The 19,328-nt window shown below is 43.1% G+C and overlaps 1 protein-coding gene across 7 annotated transcripts in view; it reads right to left on the bottom strand.

Annotated features, from left to right (window-relative positions):
- The window catches only part of MACROH2A1 (macroH2A.1 histone), a 254,157-nt gene that overhangs the window by 109,110 nt on the left and 125,719 nt on the right, over nucleotides 1–19,328 (bottom strand). The gene's annotated exons all lie outside the window — the stretch shown is intronic.

Genomic DNA, 19,328 nt, shown 5'->3' with positions numbered 1-19,328 from the left:
CTGATTTATCTGAAAGTTTACCAAAGTGAACATGGTACAAGACTGAATATAATCAACAGGACAGGCTCTGCCCTAAAAGTAGATATTTGTAAGAATAATACCATTTAGGACCTGCAAAGAACTACTTTATTTTAAATATGTAGCACTTGTTAGTGATGTTGTAGTAATGACCGATTGTGGGTATACAAATGCCTAATGACAAAAATAGCAATTCAATAAAATAGCGGAAATAATGTTTTTAAAAGGTTACATTTTTAGATCGTGCCTAGGGAACATGCATGAGCTGTCTGTAAGCCCTGCTGTATTCAGTAAAAGGACTTTGATCCTGCCTGCTGCTTACCATAGGTTGACTGCAGTCATGTTCTTCTTTGTTGCCTCCTAACTGGTTCACGCAGCTCATATGTCACTTCCGTTCTTGGCTGAGGAGCACAGGCTAAGTACAGTTTCCTTACATTTTTCCTTACACCTTATCTGTTGTTTATGGGAGCTCTTTTTTTTTTAATTCTTTCCTGCCTCAGCTCGTGATCTTTTGATGTTTTTACAGTTGTAGCGTATGTATACAAAGTTTTATTATGTTTTTTGAGCCCACACAGTTTTTTTTGTTTTTTTTTGCAGCGCAGGAATTGTTTAATTTGATTTGTTATCAGTTTAATTTCATTTCTTACAATCCGCATGTTTTTTTTAATGTAGAGCAGACACTGAGACTCAACTTAGATTCCCCAGTCCCAAAGTCGTCAGCTTTGTATGTTACTATGTTACACCACATCACTAACTTGAAAAGCAAACTTGTTTTGTTTTAGATGATAGTTTCAATTTTGGATGCCTTTCTCGTAATCATAGCGCTTCTTAACGGGTGGTACCGCAGTGTCTCTCTCCTGGCACAAGGGCTCCTCAGCTAGTCATAAGGGCTCAAGCTAGTGTACAAAGCCTCTCCTTCGGCTGGCCGGTGGGAGTGCCAGTCTTCCTAGATTGCTCACAGCATTTATCATCCAGACACAGAGCTTTAAGGCTGCGTTCAGGGCTCCCCAGTGTCTACCAGATCTCTTCAGGGTGCCTCTCCCGTGCCACTACCCAGACATATTATGGATGCAGCAGGGGAGAACAGAAGCTTTTTGTAAGTCTTAGAAAAGGTCTCAAAAAAAGAATGGATATCAGCCCCTGAAGGGGCAGCCTGTCCTTTCCCCTTATAGAAGGGAAGGCCCATCACGCAGCTGCAACATCACAGCTGGCGGCTGGGGAGATCCTCCCAGGACAGAGCTAGGGGTCACCAGCATCACCCAGCCGTCCCTCTCTGCATGTGCATGGACACATCAGCAGTCGTCATATGGGTTCCTCCAGCAGTCACACTACAGGTGAGACTGGCAGTGCCCTGTGCCCTCAGATCCATGTCAGGTCTGCTTCCCTGCATCTGTCTCTATATGTTCACCACAGACCCGCTCTGCCAGTTACCCAGGGTTTGTGATGCGCGAATATGCCACCTGTGTGACCGTTGCCACAATATGCAACACATGCACACGTACAAACACACACATACACAATTGCACACAAACACATGCAAACAGCAAATAACATGCACGCACTCACGCACACACCCAAGTGCACGCACACATGCACACCATGAATCTGAACGTTTATCAGAAGAATATGATTCCTTTTTATCATTTATATTGAGCACTTCTTAGACATGTCTGCGCCTTTACTGGCTTCAGCGCTGCACCCGCTTTCCACAAAGTCCCTTTAATTTAAAGCAAAGTGATCCGAAGGGAGCTACGCTGCGCGGGGATGATTCTTCAGTGAGTGCCCTTGCTGCTCATGTTGACTGTGACAGTGCTTTTATTTTGGTTATCATGGGGACAGCACGCAAAAACTTGAATCAAATTCCCCAATTCCAAAACCCACCTCCGCCCGTCTGTCCATCCTTCCAACGTTCCTCCAACACCCAGCTCCCTCCCTTGATCTACCCACGCACTGTCCACCCAACAACCATCTACATCTGTCTGTCCATTCACCCACCCACTGTTTTTCCAACACCCACCTCCGTCTATCCATCTATTTCCCATGCAGGTGTATAATATGGAAATATAGATATGTACCTAATGGGTGGTAAAGACAGGGGAAATGCATGCACTATATTTCCAGATAATGTACATTTAAATACACATATCAACAATGTCACTACACATACAAACACACACACACACAAGCAGACGCACACACGTGCAGACATCCAGTTGTGTTTAATACATTCTGGAGCCAGCATTACAATCTTTTCAGGCTTTGACACCAGCATATTCTCCACTCCAAACCAAAACACATAGATAAAATACACTGTCATTTACAATGCCAATAGCTCTAACTCTCACAAATGCGAGACCTATTGCGTTGCAAATGCTTGTTATAAGTACCCTAACACAAAAAAATCTCATCAGATTCATATACATTTTCAGCTTCTCTATTAAAGTGCCTCTAATGTGATAGTTGTTTCACGGTAAACATGTTGCCTTTACTCCATACATTTCCTTGTTTATAGTGTTAATAATGTATTTCCTTTGATCTTCTAATGTCATTGCTTTTCGTATGAAAATATCACCCCTTTGTTTTTAATTGGTCCTGCCTTTCCCACTCCTAGGCAAAGTAGCTCTGTCTTCCCATAAGCATTATTTTTAATCAAGTTACTTATTTTCCCAACCACACTTCTCTTCTTTTTCTCCCACATATCCCTCTATTCTCCTAGAAATGTGACTCCTAAATCTCCAATTGCTCTGTGTCTTTTCGACCTTCCAGGCCATCTTTCTTCATTGCTCACTGCCCTTGGAGAAGATCTGAGAATGAGTTTGGGGTTATTACCTTGTCCCTCTTCCTCATTAGAATTCTGACTCTACAACAGATATCTTACTCTCTGAGACAGGCAAATTGATGTTTACTGATAGAAACTATTTTCTAAGTTCGCCCTTCACCAGACCTCTGTTTCCTTTCTAACCTAAGGACAGTTACCTCAAGCTCCAATGGTATGATTCTACCAAGGTAGCTAAGGATATTTTTGTGGTATTCCGTCATTTTGAAAAAGTCCATTTCGAGGAAACATCATAATGTGTAACTATCGTTTCCATGAAAATCCAAAGATTTTCGTGATAAAACATATAAGAATTGGGTTTGAATCCCAGGACCTGGGTCGTATTTCTGGGTCACGGGTTTGAATCCCAAGTCACATATTAGAAAAAAAAAAGAAAATCTTCGAACTACTCCTAAAACATTAGACATTGTCACATTAAATGTATCAATAAAGGGGAAAAGTATTAATAAAAAAGGTCACAGCTGCCTCTTTTATAGATCTACCGTAAATGATACTGAAGAAAATGCGGAGAATAATGACTTTGAAGAAAAAAGAAAGTGAGGCAAAGGTAAGAAGGGTAAAGGGGGTGAAGGTGGGTAAGAACTGAGAATGGAGGAGGGGTAGAGTCTGGATGAGGTGGGGTTTTTGCTAGGAGGGATTTTGTTTTTTTTTTGTTGCCAAAGTGACCTTGTGGAGGGAATATTAAGGGGAGGAGGCATTTCTTGAGGTGGTAAAATGGCATGACTTCACCTTTAAAGTCGACCTTTTGCTTTAGGATGTACAGATCTGAAGGGGGTGACAGCACTATACCAAGCAGCATCAAAAGCATTAAGTGGGCCTTCATCTGTTGTGGCACCGCTTCCTGTCAGTTAGGGAAGCTACTGTGACTATGGAGGCTGTACCATGATCGCTTTTGTGTCCATGCAAAGGTGCTGAATGATGGCCATGTGACCACTTTTAACGAAATTGCCATTTTGCACAAGCAAACAGGCCCTATTTGCAGGGAAATTGCAATTTACCAATGCATACAAAGTCCCCGAAATTGGATAAGGTGTCAATATTGTGTTCAGTACGTCAAAGACGACGCTTTTTCCCAGTCTGTCGTAGAGGAATCTTTCTATATAATGTCAGAGAAGAAGATGGTAACATCATCACTTCACTTCTCCTTACTATCTTCTTCTCTGTCTCGCTCTCTAAGATCTCCTTCTATGATTGGTTTCCCCATTAAGAGTGAACACATACAATCACTCAACTTTCTGTAGGGCCATCAGTCCTTCCAAAAAGGCATACATGCCACAGCACAAGCCATCACTGCGGCCATGTTCAGGTGTATGTGTTCTTTAAGCTATTGTTCCTAAGAGGTAAACAATCTTGGCACGTATCGAAAACAACTGTAATGCAGATTTCATATCGCACTTGACCACAAAGTCACATCCTCTTACCAGCCGCATCACCTTTTCTAGATTAGAGCATGTCAGAAAACATTATTTTTGTTAAACAAAATCATTCACTACTGTCCCCTTTGGCCGAGATAGGTGGTGTATCAATCTAAAGTCATTCAACAATTTTTCTTGTACAGTAGTCGTGGGTAAACAATTAAGTATTTATTGAACATTTCTGAAAAGGGCCAAAAGTCCCATGTTCCTGAGCTTCTTCTTTTAATTTAAATTGAACCACTGGAATCCTGAGTCAATCTTCCTCTCTATGGGCATTCGCAAGGTATTCTAAACCCTTCACTGAATCCTTATAAACTCCACCTGAAGGGTAGCATTCCAACTATCCTGCTAACATTTCCAGCATAACTGGAGTATGAGCCTTTTTCCAAAATGTCTTTTGATCCTTGACCTCCTGTGGACAACGGCTCCTTGGTATGCTGTACTGATATAGCATCCAGTGGTTTCGACCAACCGTTGGCAACTTGTGCTTGATCTTGTAAGGGTATCAATGTGATGCTCTCACTCTACGACTTGGCACTTTCTGCTACATCCTCCACCAGGTGGGGCTCACTATGAAGGGTGAAAAGCCTAATGGAAAATTGTTGACCGTATGCGCCACCAGTATGAGCGCATGTATGCCATCCAGAGGAGTTAAAGATTCCCGTTTATAACCCTCCATAATCCTATCCTATCCTCACTCATTCTTGAGTTGAATTTGCGTTATACTGAAAAAAAGACAACCCTCCCAAACTCACTTAAGCTGTGATTATCATGTTTATCTATTGATAGAGAAATATGCTGCAGCGGGGATATTTCACAATAAAAATAGAAAATTCAATATTCATCATCACCATCACCATCATTTATTCCAAACATACACATAGTTCGTGGCATAGAGGTACGGGAGGGGAGGGGGGGGGGGGGGGGGGAAGATAAAGCCCAGGTTTATTTCCTTCATAAGTAAGGCGATTCTCTGCAGTTGACAATTTAATGAACTCCTACATAACATTTTTCCTATTCCTTTGCATCCTTTTTGCCCCTTGTCTCTCAGAGGAGCATTTGACAGCCACCCACGTATTTCACATGCATGTCGTCTACTTGGTGAAAATTATTAAATGTGCTTCAAAGTTTCGGAACTGCCATGTAGTGCGATTTTCTGCCCTTGTTTTTCACATTTATGTCTGCTGATGTTTCTCTTTGTCATTGTCCCCACTCCCTGCTTTACATCGGTTTTCCATCTTTGCTGCTGCCTCCTTCCTTTCATCTACCTGAAAGACATTAAACCTAGTCCCTCCTTCCGGCCAGAATAATTCAGCCTTCCAACATTCTGAGGCCTGCAAACTGAGTATGCTGTTTTGGGAAAAAGTAAAACGTGTAAAATACGGAGCTGCAAAGTTAAAGCTGGTGTATTAAGTGCTATAAAACACTGATTTAATCATTATTATTATGGTTAATGAAGTGCAAAGCAGCATATAAGCTTGCGTAGTCTTCTTGCTTAGATATAAACAATGCGCTCAAATAAAATAATTCCAATATAATATTTGGGGTTTCAACACGTTGTTTGTTATTTATGATACCTTTGTGAACATGCACAACTGTGAGGTGAACAATGCCAGTGGCAACAATAAGGCAGGTGGTTCTTGTGATTTGGCTGTTGGCCTCCGCTTCTACTGCCCCCAGTTGGATCCAGTTATTATCTGGTCACCACGGTGATGCAGGTTCATCATGGTGAAATAATAGCGGAAGCCTTTCCTCTATTAGGCATAGAGAGAGCGTATCTGCAAAAACACTGCTCGGTCCGTCGTTTATAAATGACAAGTTATTCTATTCTATGCTACTTAAACTCTATTTTGTATACAGGAACTAAAGGTTTATGTCGTAGGGAGGAGAGGCTGTTGCGCTTCTCTTTATGTTTATGATCAGGTTTCAGCAGATGTAGGGAGATCATTAAGTAACATTTCTACACATCTGGATCATATGCCTCCGAGTGTAGTCAAGGTTTCCCATCAGCGCACGGGAGACATTGCAGATATGCCTTGCACATTTCTTGTTGCTGTTTCTGCCAATCTCAATGTTGTAAAAAAGTAGATACAACACAGATGCAGAAACAGTGTAACCAAAACCTGTACTGTAGAGCTCCCTGAATCCGAAAGGGATGAAAGTAGAACATCTGCAAGGTTAAAGCAATCTTTTTTTACCTACGAAAGGGATAAAGTGTCCCATTATCACAATAAGCACTGGGAATGCCAATAGGTCTGGCTTAGAAATGAAGGAGCCTTTTCAGCCTTTGGTTAATTTAAGCATCGGTTAACTCAACCTACATGCACACTTTCACTCATACTTGCATTCCTTTATCATCCCACGGTCTCGTTCGTCCACAAACAACCACAATGAAACACTTATCAAAACATATGTAGCTAAATGAAATTAATAAAAATAGAAAAAAGAAAACATGCTACTGCCTAAACATGGCAGACATATGCTTGCAATAACACATTAAATTAAACAGCGAGTGGGTGGACATCTTGCAATGGTACTGATAAAGCAAATATGCTAATTTAGAAAATTATTAATGATATATAGGTAATTACTAATGAGAAAATGTGTAGAGAAATTAATCATAGAGAAATAATTTGCACGTTTGAAAATGTGCCCTTGGGGTGTGATCACCATGTGTACTAAAATGAATGTAATTGTATGAAATAATGAAAATAGGAGAAAAGTGTAATAATATATCATAATGAGATGTATAACCTATGTTTTGCATTAATTTGTATTATTAAGTTAGCTGGACCAAAGGCCTAATTCCCCTGGGCCTCGCATACTCGAATACCTGAAATACTGAACGCTTTGCAAAGGACTGGAAGCTGCTATGGTCTAGCCTTGACCCGCTCGAAGTTCAAGGTAATTAGCTAGAATTCTTTCCAATGTATTGGCGGACAGGAGATGATGAAGACAATCTGATACAATGATGTGCAGAGCAGGCTAAATGTATTTTTCCAGGACTTGAACAATAGAGGCACTGACTGAAGAGGAATATGCAACAATTTTGATACCTGACGAGCCGGATGATGAGGGCATCACATGACGAGCAAATCCACATCTTGTGAACAAATAAATATGAAAATGAGTAGATTTGGTAAACAAAAACTATAGGTAAAAGTCATATCTGCCGACTGACTGACCAATTAGCAATTAGGGGGATGGACTGGGAGATGCTAATAAAAAGTCATGACAAGGGCAAAAGCTCAGAGTTGCAGGAGGAGAATTGATGACATCAGGAGATGCTGTCCGAGGTGCTGACATTGGGCTCTTAATCTGCGAGCCTGATCCGTAGTTGACCAATTGATGACCTGAAGACGAAGACTGACTTCTTGTTGATCCATCTTGGATAGGTAGCTATGAAAATGTGACTGACGATTTTATGCCTTTTCTTCTAGGTACCAACTACACTAATAATAGAAATTCTCATTTAGGTAGATTTTTCCAAATTGATGTTTTCTCCAAATTGTTTTTGCATGAAGACCCACATGCGGATGCTAATCTGGGTTGGGTAGGCTATTAAGGGTGACATTGACAGTGACGATTGACTGACAAACTTAATTGCTGAACTTCGCTATCAATGCCAGATATTCTTAGCTTATGGAATTGCATTTTTGCATATATTTTCCTCAAGTGATTATGTTTTCTATGAATGAATTAATAAATTGAATAAAGATTGAACTAACGGATGATTTAGAATTGTAAGCAAAAGGGAAATAAAATTGTTAACTCTTTCCTTGTGGCTATTTATGAGTAGATGATTTTGAGCTGTTTCTGTATAAGATGCTTCTTGATTATTGATGTTGTTTATTGATCCAATGGTCACTGCATGACTAGGATACTCCATGCGATTCAAAAGGTTCATCGGCCTATACGTGTCCCCTTGTAAGTTTACTAACTAAGGACAAGGCGCGCTATCAGTACCTAAAGTTCCAGTAGGATCACCATATTTAGAACCAACGTGTTGGCACTCTTGGATTGGTAAAACAACCATAAACTATGAACAATATCATTCCTTGTTGGTCACCTAATTTCGAAAAAGGGGCTGTATAGGATGTGATGTAAAGAAGACGAAATTAGTATCTCATTTCATATGCAGCCCGTTTTATATATATATATATATATGGAAAATGTCACTTACCCAGTGTACATCTGTTCATGGCATGAGACGCTGCAGATTCACATGCTGTGCATTATCCTGCCATCTAGTGTTGGGCTCGGAGTGTTACAAGTTGTTTTTCTTCGAAGAAGTCTTTTCGAGTCACGAGACCGAGGGACTCCTCCCTTTCGGCTCCATTGCGCATGGGCGTCGACTCCATCTTAGATTGTTTTCCCCGCTGAGGGTGAGGTAGGAGTTTAGAGCATACTAGATGTGCCCATGCAATTGAGTAGGTATGTATGTACATAATGGGGGTCATTCCCGGGGCCAGGGTCGGCGGGAGCACCGCCAACATACTGGCGGTGCCCCGCAGGGCATTCTGACCGCGGCGGTTCGGCCGCGGTCAGATGCGGGAAACCGGCGGTCTCCCGCCGGTTTCCCGCTGCCGTGCAGAATCCTCCATGGCGGCGGAGCGCGCTCCGCCGCCATGGGGATTCTGACACCCCCTACCGCCATCCTGTTCCTGGCGGGTCTCCCGCCAGGAACAGGATGGCGGTAGGGGGTGCCGCGGGGCCCCTGGGGGCCCCTGCAGTGCCCATGCCAATGACAGGGCACTGCAGGGGCCCCCGTAAGAGGGCCCCACAAAGTATTTCAGTGTCTGCTATGCAGACACTGAAATACGCGACGGGTGCCACTGCACCCGTCGCACCTTCCCACTACGCCGGCTCAATTCTGAGCCGGCGTCCTCGTGGGAAGGTTGATTTGCCCTGGGCTGGCGGGCGGCCTTTTGGCGGCCGCCCGCCAGCCCAGGGCAAATCCCAAAATACCCTCAGCGGTCTTTCGACCGCGGAGCGGTATTTTGGTGGGGGAACTTTGGCGGGCGGCCTCCGCCGCCCGCCGAAGTTAGAATCACCCCCAATGTGTCTTAAAATAATATTTATTTACAATTCTTATTCAACTAACAACGGCTACAGGCTCCCAGGGAGGTGGGCGGGCGCATGTGAATCTGCAGCGTCTCATGCCACGAACAGATGTACACTGGGTAAGTGACATTTTCTGTTCGGTGGCATGTGTAGCTGCAGATACACATGCTGTGCATAGACTAATAAGCACTAATCTCCCCAAAAAGCGGTGGCTTAGCCTGTAGGAGTTGAAGTTGTCTGAAATAATGTTCTCAATACAGCCTGTCCTACTGTGGCTTGTGTTGTTAACACATCTACACAGTAATGCTTCGTGAATGTATGAGGCGTAGACCAGGTGGCTGCCTTACAAATTTCTGTCATAGGTATATTCCCCAGAAAAGCCATTGTGGCGCCTTTTTTCCTAGTGGAATGCGCTCTTGGTGTAATAGGTAGATCTCTTTTTGCTTTAATATAGCAAGTTTGAATACATTTAACTATCCATCTGGCAATGCCTTGTTTGGATATAGGATTACCTGCATGAGGTTTTTGGAAGGCTACGAACAATTGTTTTGTCCTGTCAATGTCATACATTAGTGCTCTTTTTATGTCTAATGTATGTAAGGCTCTATCGGCTACTGAGTCTGGTTGTGGAAAGAAGACTGGGAGTTCCACTGTTTGGTTTAGGTGGAATGGCGATATGATCTTTGGTAGGAATTTGGGATTTGTACGGAGAACCACTTTATGTTTATGTATTTGTATAAAGGGTTCTTGTATAGTAAATGCTTGTATCTCACTTACTCTTCTAAGTGATGTGATAGCTATTAGAAAGGCTACTTTCCAAGTTAAGTATTGCATTTCACAAGAGTGCATGGGTTTGAATGGTGGTCCCATGAGTCGTGTTAATACAATATTAAGGTTCCACGAAGGTACTGGTGGTGTTCTTGGGGGTATGATTCTTTTTTGTCCCTCCATAAATGCTTTGATGACTGGGATTCTAAAAAGCAATGTTGAATGTGTAATCTACAGATAGGCAGATATTGCTGTGAGATGTATTTTAATTGAAGAGAATGCTTAGACTTTTGTAAGTGTAATAAGTAGCCTACAATGTCCTTTGTGGAAGCATGTATTGGTTGAATTTGATTAGTGTGGCAGTAGTAAACAAATCTTTTCCATTTGTTTGCGTAACAATGTCTTGTAGTGGGTTTTCTAGCTTGTTTAATGACCTCCATACATTATTGTGTAAGGTCTAAGTGTCCAAATTCTAAGACTTCAGGAGCCTGATTGCTAGATTGAGCAATGCTGGATTCGGGTGTCTGATCTGTTGTTTGTGTTGCGTTAACAGATCTGGCCTGTTTGGTAACTTGATGTGAGGTACTACTGATAAGTCCAGCAGTGTTGTGTACCACGGTTGGCGAGCCCAGGTTGGTGCTATGAGTATTAGTTTGAGTTGGTTTGGACTTAGTTTGTTTACCAGATAAGGAATGAGTGGGAGAGGGGGAAAAGCCTAAGCAAATATCCCTGACCAACTGATCATAACGCATTGCCCTTGGATTGAGGGTGTGGGTACCTGGACGTGAAGTTTTGGCATTTTGCGTTTTCTTTGTTGCGAATAGGTCTATTTGTGGTGTTTCCCAGCGTAGGAAGTAATCTTGTAGGATCTGGGGATGAATTTCCCATTCGTGTGTTTGTTGGTGATCTCGACTGAGATTGTCAGCCAACTGGTTCTGAATGCCTGGGATGTATTGTGCGATTAGGCGAATGTGATTGTGAATTGCCCAATGTCAAATTTTTTGTGCTAAGAGACACAGTTGTGACGAGTGTGTCCCTCCTTGTTTGTTGAGATAATACATTGTTGTCATGCTGTCGGTTATGACAAGAATGTGTTTGTGGGCTATTAGTGGTTGAAATGCTTTTAATGCTAGAAACACTGCCAACAGTTCTAAATTATTTATGTGGAGTTGTTTTTGTTGATTGTCCCATTGTCCCTGTATGCTGTGCTGGTTGAGGTGTGCTACCCACCCCATCATGGAAGCATCTGTTGTGATCATGTCTTGAGGCACTGGGTCCTGGAATGGCCGCCCTTGGTTTAAATTTATAGGGTTCCACCATTGAAGCGAGAAGTGTGTCTGGCGGTCTACCAACACTAGATCTTGGAGTTGACCCTGTGCTTGTGTCCATTGTTTTGCTAGGCACTGTTGTAAGGCCCACATGTGTAATCTCGAGTTTGGGACAATAGCTATGCATGAAGACATCATGCCTAGAAGTTTCATTACAAACCTTACTTGGTAGTGTTGGTTTGGCTGTATGTTTGATGTTATATTTTGGAACGCTTGGACCCTTTGTGGACTTGGAGTGGCAATCGATTTTTGTGTGTTGAGTGTTGCTCCCAAGTATTGTTGTATTTGGGATGGCTGCAGATGTGATTTCTGGTAATTTATAGAAAATCCTAGTTTGTGTAGAGTTTCTATAACGTATTGCGTGTGAAGAAGACACTGTTGTTGAGTGCTGGTTTTTATTAGCCAGTCGTCAAATATGGGAATACGTGCATGTGCTGTCTCCTTATGTGAGCGGCTACTACTGCAAGGCATTTTGTGAATACCCTTAGGGCTGTTGTTATCCCAAACGGTAACACTTTGAATTGACAGTGCACGCCGTGTATTACAAACCTTAAGTATTTTCTGTGAGAAGGATGTATGGGTATGTGAAAGTAGGCATCCTTGAGATCTAACGTTGACATGTAGTCCTCTTTTTTTAGTAAGGGAACCACGTCTTGAAGTATTACCATGTGGAAGTGATCCGACTTGATGAAGAGATTCAGTGTTCTGAGGTCTAATATAGGTCTTAACGGTTTGTCCTTTTTTGGAATTAGGAAATATAGTGAGTAGACACCTGTTCCTTTCTGATGGTTGGGTACTAACTCTATTGCTTGTTTTTGTAATAATGCTTGGCCCTCTAGTTGTAATAGGTCTAAGTGTTGTTTGGATATATTGTGTGCCCTTGGGGGCACATCTGGCGGGAAATTTATGAATTCTATGCAATAACCATGTTGGATAATGGCTAGGACCCATGCGTCCATAGTTATGTGTGTCCAGTTTTGGTAGTACGCGGTAAGTCTCCCCCCCACTGGTGTTGAGTGTTGGGGTTTTGTGACATTGAAATCACTGTCTGGTTTGACTTGTCTTAGGTGTTTGGAATTTTCCTCTTCCTCTTGGGAATTGTCTACCTCTATATGAGCCACGAAACCCTCCTCTCTGGTATTGTCCTTGATAGGTAGGTCTGGTTTGCGAGGTGGAAGGCTCTGGTATTTGCATTCGAAACCCCCCTCTAAATTGTGGCTTTGTAAATGTGCCTCTGCTCTGAGGGAGTAGAGCACGCCCATGGCTTTGGCCGTGTCCTTCTTTAATTTTTCAATTGCTGTGTCCACTTCCGGCCCAAACAATTGTTCCTGGTCAAAAAGCATGGTTAACACAGCTTGGTGGATTTCTGGCTTGAATCCCGAGCTTTGTAACCATGCATGCCTGCGAATGGTTACTGCAATGTTGACTGTTCGTGCTGCTGTGTCTGCCGAGTCTAATGCGGACCTTATTTGGTTGTTGGATATTGCTTGTCCTTCTTCCACAACCTGTTGGGCACGTTTCTGGTGTTCTTTGGGCAAGTGCTGTATAATGTGTTGCATCTCGTCCCAGTGTGCCCTGTCGTAGCGAGCCAGCAGGGCTTGTGAGTTTGCGATCTGCCATTTATTGGCTGCCTGTGCTGCCACTCGTTTGCCCGCTGCATCAAACTTCCTACTCTCTTTGTCAGGCGGTGGAGCGTCTCCTGATGATTGAGAGTTTGCCCTCTTTCTTGCTGCTCCTACAACCACAGAGTCTGGTGTAAGTTGCTGTGTTATAAACACAGGGTCCGTTGGGGGAGGCTTGTATTTTTTCTCCACCCTAGGCGTGATAGCCCTTCCTTTAACTGGCTCTTGGAATACCTGTTTTGCGTGCTTGAGCATGCCCGGGAGCATTGGCAGACTCTGGTAGGAAGTGTGGGTGGATGCCAAGGTGTTGAACAGGAAATCATCCTCTATTGGCTCTGAATGCATTGCTACATTGTGGAACATAGCTGCCCTTGATAGTACCTGCGTATATGCAGTACTGTCCTCTGGAGGTGACAGCTTTGTTGGGTAACAATCTGGGCTGTTTTCTGATACTGGAGCATCATATACGTCCCATGCATCCGGATCATCCTGTGTCATCCCTGTATGCATAGGTGACTGCATTGGAGGTGTTGTTACCGGGGGCAGCTGTGGTGAGGAGTGTGGGGAAGGTTGTGGCGAAAACCTTGGTGGTGGGGTTTTTATCTCTGGCCACCTTCACCTTCGGCTGCATTTCTGACTCATGAAATGCCAGCTTTCGTTTGGTTTTGATTGGAGGAAGAGTTTGTATTTTTCCAGTCTCTTTCTGGATATGCAACCTCCTTTGCGTATGGTCTGGTTACCCCATACTTATTTCCTGCTCAAATCTGTGTTTTTCATGCATTTGGCTGGAAAGTCCTTGCTCTTCTGTGTAAGAGCTTCTTTTCGGCTCCGAAGCCGCTTTTTTCAGTACCGATGCTTCCGATAAAGTCTTTTTTGGTTCCGACGTTTCTTTTCTCACCTTGGGTGAGTCGAAATCTCGGGGCTGAGATCGTTCGGTGCCTGAATCTCGACCGGAGTCGGATGTCTTCGGCAATTCTTTGGCCTTTTTCGGTGCCAATGTTTGGTCACCTTCTTTTCGATGGGTTAAGCCATGGCCTGCTGGCGGTGGCATCCCCTTGGCCTTAACGATCTTTGTGTGAGTCTTGGACGGGGCAGTTTTACTCACTGTTTTCTGCATCGTCGTGGGTCGCTCACTTTCGGATTCATCTGAGTCCGTCCCCTGGATGGAAATTCTTTCCTCCTCTTCGACGTCGAGTTGTTCTCTCGGTGTCGACGCCATTTGTAGTCTTCTCGCTCTTCGATCACGTAGGGTCTTTTTTGATCGAAACGCCCGACAGGCCTCACAAGTATCCTCCCTGTGTTCTGGTGATAAACACAGATTACAGACCAAGTGTTGGTCTGTATAAGGATACTTCGAGTGGCACTTCGGACAGAAGCGGAAGGGGGTCCGGTCCATTAGTTTCATCGATGGATGCGGTTCGGCCGACCAGGCCCCGCTGAAGAGCGGAAGCCCCGAAGGGCCGCCGGAGCACTTCCACTATCGGTACGCTAACACTAAACCGGTACCGAGCGTGAACAATACCGTCGAATTTTCGATATTTAGCTAACTTTCCCGATTCGAAATACGGAGCGAAGAGGAACACGTCCGAACCCGATGGCGGAAAGAAAATCTAAGATGGAGTCGACGCCCATGCTCAATGGAGTCGAAAAGGAGGAGTCCCTAGGTCTCGTGACTCGAAAAGACTTCTTCGAAGAAAAACAACTTGTAACACTCCAAGCCCAACACTAGATGGCAGGATAATGCACAGCATGTGTATCTGCAGCTACACATGCCACCGAACATATATATATATATATATACACACACACACACACACACACACACACACACACGAGTAAATAGATTTTTATATATATTGATCAATCTCTCTCCTGAGCAGGCCAAGTCCTGCCTGTGTATCACGTGTCTTTTAGTTTTTAGTATTCAAAATGTAACCAGTGACATCTGACAGATTTTGCACACACCTAAGCATGATAAATGTTGTACAGGCATAATTTCACACAACTCTAGAATAAGTAAATGGAGAATAAATACGTCACTAAAGTATTTATAGATTTCATTGTCAAGTCCAGCCAGCCAAGGAGCTCCTTGGCAGATTATCATCCGAAAATTGTTATTCGTTTTTTTTTTTTTAACAAAAAAAGACCATTAAAAACTTTAATTTATAAATCAGTAATGGAGTAACGAAAACTAGCAAAGAGACATTTTCATCAGCTACAGTTGAAAAAAACATCTAACAAAGAAACACGTACATTGCTCAGGTAATCACTGTATATACAATAAGGAAGGTGAAGCATGGGTTAAATATTTCTCTTTAAGCAAGTGAAGTATAAAATCTTTATATAACTGTTTATAGAAAGTACAAAACAAAAAATAATTCATAGTATCTCACAAAGAAACCGAGACACACCCTCAAGGGGCTAAAGTGGGACCATCATCCGGGAACCCAATGAATCAGGTTCATCCTAAAAAGAGTTCATTAGAAACAAAAGTTATTGTTTGTAAAAGAACATTAGATGGGGTTCAATAGAGGGTGAAGCTTATAACATAAAGTGTGTTCTTTAAGAGAGTTTGGTCAGTTCTGTGGAATCTTTATTGGCTTGTCTCCAAGACAGAAAACTGTGTTTAGTCTAAGCCAGATCAGCTTTAACTATAAATTTATGTCTCTCAAATAACTTAGGGCACCCCAGTTCTCTGAAAGAGGACTTAATGTATCTCAACCTGGAAATTTTAGATACCAAATTTAAACTTCAGCGGTCCCTAATTATTGCTCTACTCAGCTTGGTTTCCAATTTTATCCAGCCTGAGGGCCAATGAAATAGAGTGCACGAAAGTAACAAGTTAGAAATATATCCTAAACCTGGTTCTTTGTGAAATGTAAGTGAAGAATGCTATGTTGGAGCTAAAACAGATGTCTCAAGAAATTATTTTTCACAATTTGCAAAGATGATGTATTTACATATCCCCAAATGTTATTCCCATAGAAGGCAACAGCTACACACTTAGCCTGATAGACTCAGACTGATCTAGAAAAAATATGGCTCTCCAATTAGAAACGTGAAGACCAGTTATTTAAGGAGTCAAACATCACCCCAAATTCGAAAATGTATTAAACATATTTATGGTGTTCCCCTTTACTTGAATCACATGCGTTTCAGTTGAACTGGGGCCCACTAGCATCACATGGGACTTACTAAAGTTGGTATCTAAATCTACTCCATAAGTGACACAAAAATCTAATAATCACTGCAGACCTAATGCTATTCTTGAAATTAAACTATATCATCGGCACAAAGTAATGCTGGAACTGGACATCCACCCACAAAAGGCATATCTTGTCCCTTCAACACTAGAGTGTTTCTAAACGGTTTACATGCGGCAAAAAAAGGAAATGGGCCATAATATACCCCCGGCGAGCCCTCCTACTCTAATTTAAAAGATTGCGTACATTGACCCCCTCTACCCCACCTAACTGAAGATAAATTAATGTGAAGATTGTGTAGAAAATAAACAATGTTAGTATATATCCCAATTTGTTTCAATTAACAATTAACATGATCAAAGGTTGAGCTAAGGTCAATGAAGGCCACGTGTAACTGTTGTGGTTGGACTCTCGCTCCTTGGAAAGACTGCTGGTTTAGGAATGACAGCACGTTTGTCTGCAGGCGACTAGGCCAATCCTACAACAAGCCACAACTGTCGGCCCAACCCTCCAGGCTCACAAGCAGAACCTCACCAAAAACCCAAACAGTAAAGGGTGATTTCTGGCAGCCTTTAGCCACAGACTCTAGAAGGTGACATCTCAGGGGAGTCAAGGTGGAACGGAAGTTACTCTTTTCTCACGTTAGCAATAAGTCTCAGTCACACAAAATCAATAAAGGAGATGCAGGAAAGTTTTCAATTGGTGTATTAAAAGGACTGCACTCTATGATAAAATACATGAGCTTCAATGATTAGGATAATGAACGATGCAAGAAGCAGAATTGTAAAGATGAAAGTCGTGAATACAAACACCCCCACCATCTTGCAATAAACATGAAATGTAAAATTCCTAAGTCCCTTGCATGAAGAACCTAAACTTAGCGATTTGTGAGCCCTCATTCTATTTCTGTCTCTTTCCTTCTTCCTTGCTAAACCCTTAATCTCCTCATAGTGTGACTACAAAGGAAAACCCCACCCCGGCACTAGCCAGACCAGAGGCAAATCGCCCCCAACCCCGGGGTAAGTCACATTTGCATGCGTGTGTGAGTGTCGTTTACTTTTTTCACCTATTGCTGTGTTGTGTGCAGTGGTTTGCCACTTTTTTTCACTCTGAATATATCCTTTTCATTTTGAATAAATTGTGGTTTATTTATTTATTATCTATCACAGACCTACCCCACCGTGAACTACTTGTTCAGGTAGGCCATACATTATTCACTTTGAGCACCCCACTTATTGCGTGTGCTCCGACCCTGACGAATGCCCCTGACCTACCAGCACCTAGTGAGGGCAGAAACATGTTGGTCATACGTATTTCTTTTTAGACTCCAAGAGACATTATTCTCTAACGAGCCTCTCCCCCTTGTTCTTAGTCTTACCAGCATGCACCATCATTAAAACTAGCAGTAGCTACTGGTGAAATGTTTGGTAATTTTATTATTCACCCCTTCTGGATCTATGTAACTATCCAGTCAGTTTAATTTCAGCATTCCCTCTGGTTCTTTTAACCAAGAGGTTGAGTCCGCCCAAGTAGTATCATCTTACTTGGGTGGGGCTAGGTGGTCAAATGATGAAGCAAGACACTATTATGTGTGTGAGACCACCTAGTCCGTAAGGGAAATCCCCCCTCCCCCTATAGGACAACACAGCACCCCCTTGCTTGGACATTTTCCAACCACGATTTCTCCACCTTAGGATTTAAAGCGACCTAACTAATACCAGGCACTGAATGAAGACTGACCTAGTCCTACCCTCAGTTCCTACTACCCCACACCTTTAGTGATTATATAGATTTCTTTTGGGAGGCGGTGTGGGTTAGCAACACTCCCAGTGCTCTCCTTTTGTGTACTTGTAGTTAGCGCAGCAGCCAGCTGTGAGAGTCTTATTATATATTTCTTCAACCCTGTGACATATGCACAGGAGTATTAGAAACCCCTGCTACCCTTCCCGATTATGGCTGAAGGGCTTGCTTTCAGCGAGGAGGAGCTCCAGGCCATCCTCGCTGCACCTTCACTTTTAGGAGATTCTTCACTTTCCAAGACAATAGCCCAACTAGGGGATTGGGACACTTTGATCGAACTAAAGAGGACACAAGTTAAAACAATACTAGACGGGGCTGTCCTAACCGAATATCTGAGAAAAAACGCAGCACCGAACGGTCTGATTATTACCACCGAACCACGTATCTTCCTAGAAGATAAAGAATTTAGGAAGGACTGGTCACTGATAGCCTGGAAGTGCACACGTGATTGGTTAATCCTAATCATTAAAACAGCCACCAGACTATCAGATGCTCTAGTGATCCAAATTAAAGCGGCAGAAAGTAACCTAAAAACTGGACTTACAGCTGCGGCATTCAAGAAGAAATTAGAGGAAACAAATAAGACAATCGGCGAGTTCAAAGACTACTTGACTCACCGAAAAATTGCTAAATTCCAGAAAGACCTGGACAGGTTCTCCTAGAGAGAGTACATCCGCACTCCAGGGAAGACTTTGCAGCCCAATCCTCTCTGCCCTCCGATACATCCTCCGGGGGCTACTCTAGCTCGGACTCCGACACCAGCCGCACACAACCAACACGGCCAAGGCGGGGTAGGAGGGGGAATACTCAGAATAATTGGCCCACGCCATTCACAGGCCCTCCGCCCCCGCTGCTTAACATGCCTCCCGGGGTTGGCCCTCCCCCTATGGGCCACCAAACCAATTCCAAGCCCCGCTGTATCCCCAGCCACAAACGACCTGGTCTTATCCCAATGTTCCTTTTTTTGGGAGAGGCCCCGGACGGGGAAGGGGCAGGAAAAAGGGAGTCAGTTGGAACCTAAAGGAAGGACCAACAGACGACGAATCTCCCAGCACAAGCAGAACATAAATAAGGGGTCCACCACCGTTGTTAATTTAAGCCCAAGAGTATTAAATAACAACGAGCTCCAAGCCCTAGAGAAAGGTCTGGGTTTCGTCCCCAGCCCAAAACTTGACGTCTTTAAACTAAGGATAGAACTAGCAGAGTTCTTTCGTAAGATCAGGCTGAGAACCTTCTTTCTCCAGAACCCCGAACCCAACACGGAACGGGAAAAG

Source organism: Pleurodeles waltl, chromosome 7 (genome assembly GCF_031143425.1).
Source record: "Pleurodeles waltl isolate 20211129_DDA chromosome 7, aPleWal1.hap1.20221129, whole genome shotgun sequence".
NCBI classification, from domain to species: Eukaryota; Metazoa; Chordata; class Amphibia; order Caudata; family Salamandridae; genus Pleurodeles; species Pleurodeles waltl.
Note: the sequence above shows the minus strand (reverse complement) of the source record. Positions and strands in the feature narration are given on the sequence as shown.